Source organism: Grammomys surdaster, unplaced genomic scaffold, assembly GCF_004785775.1.
Source record: "Grammomys surdaster isolate TR1022 unplaced genomic scaffold, NIH_TR_1.0 122661, whole genome shotgun sequence".
Lineage (NCBI taxonomy): Eukaryota > Metazoa > Chordata > Mammalia > Rodentia > Muridae > Grammomys > Grammomys surdaster.
Window position 1 is genome coordinate 45726 of NW_021618112.1, and position 4041 is coordinate 49766.

Consider the following 4041-nt stretch of genomic DNA (forward strand, 5'->3'; position numbering starts at 1 on the left):
TCTACATTTGGGAGAAGCCTCTAGAAATGTAATTGGTCATTGCTTACAAGCCTTTAATCCTATGGGATTACCTAAAGTCCTCAAAACGGACAATGGGCCAGCCTATACTGAAAACAACTTTATATCATTTTGTAAGGAATTTGGCATTGAACATAAAACTGGAATTCCTTATAGCCCAATGGGACAAGGAATTGTTGAGCATGCACATCACACTCTAAAAAATTGGCTCGTTAAAACTAAAGAGGGAGAATTATACCCCTCAAGGTCACCAAAAGCTTGTCTTATTTGTTTTAAATTTTCTGCAAACTGATACTAAAGATCAGTCTGCAGCAGATCGCCACTGGAATCCGGTCATCCAGTTACTTCCAACTCTTTTGCCAGGGTCATGTGGAGAGACCCCTTAACTAATACTTGGTGTGGTCCCGACCCTGTTTTAATTTGGGGTCTTGGGTCAGTCTGTATTTTTTCAGAAAAGAGAACAGAGCTCGATGGCTCCCTGAAAGATTGGTCCATCAAGTGGACACAGATCTTGAGCCTAATAATTATGATTCTGATGATGAAGATGGCTCAAAATCAGTCAGCTGATTTAACATGGCATATAATCTCCACTCTTACTGGAGAGAAAGTGTTTCAAATCAATACTTAAGGCCGCCTACTAGACCAGTGGCCAGACTTGTGTCTGATCCCTATCAACCAGCAGTTGGATTAGATACTGGAATATTTCAACCTTAATTTTTTTTTTTTTGTAAAATAGGGCAGTGTTTTATTTTCCTTTACACCTTAATGAATACTTCTTGATGATTGCACACGGGGTAAGGCTGTATGTTAGTACAGAAAGGTCACAGCGATGGTATTTTCCTGACAGCATGTAGTCTTCCTAGTGAGTGGAATGACTTGTATGACGTCACTGTCAAACCAGCAAGACTGCATTTATGCACCCATCATTTTCAGGATTGTTGGTAACTTGGGCATACTTTCCCCAAATAACCTTGCCTCCTCGTGTCACAAGGCCCAACTCGCTCACATTCACTTCAATAACTGTACCTTTGGTGATCACACTCAGGGTTGTATATAATGGGGATCATGGATTCTTTTTCACACCGAGTATAGGCAGGCAAAAAGTAACCTTCAGCTCAGGGTGTGTGACATGGGCTTTTTTGAAACGTAGATCCATTGGCCTAATGAACCTTTCATATTTAGGTGGTTTTCTTGTAAAACTATCACCAACAAAGCAGACTTTAGTAACCATTCTCTTCCATGCCTTCTTTTTTCTTTTTCCTGTTCGAATAACTTTCAATACTTCAGTTTCTCCTTGGGCACGAACTTTGGGTAGAGGAACCTCCCATTTTCCCGCCTTTTCTTCTCGTTTCTGCTTAATCATGTTGGAAAGTACTTTTGCTCTGGACTGCCCCTCTCTGTCCAGCAGATAGGCAGGCACTGCTCCTTGTGGAGTCTTCTCATCATCCTTCTGCTTGGTGTTTCTCTTTTCATGCATCTTAATAGTCTTTTCCATTTGTATTTACTTGGCATGGCGCTGTTTATGGTAGAGCTTAACCTTCAGGCCAATCATTTTTTTGCCTTCTTTGAACATTCATGGGCCTCCCGACCTTCTTTCTTTCTCTTTTTCTCATGGTAGTCCAAACGATAGCCATATTGTTTGCAGTGCAATTCAATATATTCATTTTGTGGCATGTTGACAGCCACGGAGCAGCCGTTCGCAAGCTCCTGGGTTTTAAGAACCTCTTAATTTCTGGGTGTCACTGGCCCACGAGCCTGGTTCGGTCAAGCCGGAAGGGAAAGGGTAGTCTTTTAAGTCTCAACCTTAATTGCTACATTGCTTGGATAATCATGTTGCTTTTAAACTTTGAAGCTTGTATCTTAAGCAGATTGATTCCCCTCACACAGGATCACTATCAGCAAGCTCAGCTTTCATCATGGCAGTTTACGCATCTCTGTGAAGAACTGTATCTAGTGCATGCCCATAGGTCCTTTGGTCTGAATGTGGTTTTGATCTTATGGGAAAGAGTGTGCCAATGATGGCTGGTTAGTCAAGACTGTCTTGAGCTCCTGTAAACCTAAGGCAGAGGGATATATCAATATGCTATGTATTACCTCAAAGACAGGTAATATAGGAGCAATATAGATGCCAACCTAAGACAGGTACGGTCACCTGGCCACTCTGTACCCTAGATGGGATCAAATATTGTACCCCATCCAGCTGCTGACACTGCTCATATTTTATAAAACTAAAAAGGGGGAATTGTGTCCTTCCCCCAGCCTTGAGCAGGCCTGAGAGACCTTGTTTACCACAATAGACCAAACAATAGGACTCCAGAGACATTGCCTGCCTTGGCACCTCCTTAGCTGCCTGTAGCATGGTGCACAAGCTGAGAAGAATAGACTGCCTGCTGAGCTTGCCTTGAGACATCTCCAGCCTGTGATTAAGGATGTATTCTCATCACCCCTAGAAGGATGGATTCTCCTCACCACCAGCAGGCTGAAGCAAGAAGGAACTCTGGGGGGTGGGGGTGGGCTTTCCCTTTTAAATTGAAAGATGAACATTAAAGCATTGAGCCTTGATCAGAAACCTTTGTCTTGGCTTCATCTCTTCCTGCCATCCTGTCCCTTCTTCCATTCCCAGCCTCTCTTTCAGGTGAAACCGATTGACTGTGGCCTCTGGCCAGCAACAATTAGGTAAACTATTTAAAGATCCTTATAACTCATAAAGAAATAGAAACAGTCATTAAAAGTCTCCTAACCAAAAGGAACCCAAGGGCAGATGATTTTAGTGCAGAATTCTGTCAGTCTATGAAAAAAATAGATAATTGTAATGCCCCTAAAACTATTCCATAAAATGAAACCAGAAGGAACATTGCCAAACTCATTGTCTGAAATCACAGTCACCCTGATACCTAAACCTCACAAAGACCCAACAAAGCTAAGCAGAAAATTATCAACAGAGGAATTTTGAATGGCCAAGGAGCACTTAAACAAATATTCAACATTCTTAGTCATGAGGGAAACATGAATCAAAACAACACTGAGGTTCCACTTTATACAAATCAAAATGACTAAGTTAAAAATGCAAGTGATAGTACATGCTGGCAAGTATGTGGAACAAGGAGAACACTCCTCCACTGCTGGTGGGAGTGCAAACTTATAAAACCACTTTGAAAATCAGTTTGGCAATTTCTCAGAAAACTGGGAATAGCTCTACCTCAAGACCCAGCCATACCATTTCTGGGCATATACCCAAAATATGCCACATAATACCACAGGGACACTTGCTCATCTATAATCTTAGTAGCTCTATTTATAATAGCCAGAAACTGGAAACAACCTAGTTGTCTCTCAATTGAAGAATGGATGAAGAAAATGTGTTACATCTATATGATGGAATACTATTCAGCTATGAAAAACAAAGACATCATGAATTTTCCAGGTAAATGGGTGGATCTTGATAATATCATCCTGAATGAGGTAGCCTAGTCCCAAAAGAACATGTACACATGGTATATATTCAGTATGAAGTGGATATTAGTTGCCCCATCCTACAGGGCATCAAACAGGGGTCCAGGGAGGTCACATGAAAGAGAAAGTGAGGGAAAACAGGCCGATGAAAAGAATGGTGATTTGCCTATAGTCTGATCAAGTCACAATTTTTACTTTTTCACACAGGAGTTATATACACAAAAAAGGCAGGATGTGGGAAAGGGGATGACGCAGGAAACTGGGTATTCAGGGGAATACAGTTATCTTCCAGAACAGAGTGTCAGCTGGGTGAAGGTTCAGGGGACATGTCACTATGACTCTGACTATGAGTCACTTGTCCTTATTTAAGTTGGTACTATCCACTGAGGCTACTTATCTACAAGGTCTATGACTATTCAGCCTGGCAATTTTCCACCAAAGCTGCTTGTTTACAATAGCTTCTAGCCATCTGTTTCACTGTTTTTCCACAGAGACTCAAGACTTTGTGTTAGCAGGCATCTATGTCAAGCGTATTGCTGATTTTAGGCCTAGGGCTGATTTTAGGCCTTC

The 4041-nt window shown here is 41.6% G+C and overlaps 1 pseudogene; it reads right to left on the reverse strand.

The window, feature by feature from the left end:
• Positions 1-910: 910 nt before the first annotated feature.
• On the reverse strand, positions 911-1692 carry LOC114636165 (annotated as a pseudogene).
• Between the last annotated feature and the right edge of the window lie 2349 nt (positions 1693-4041).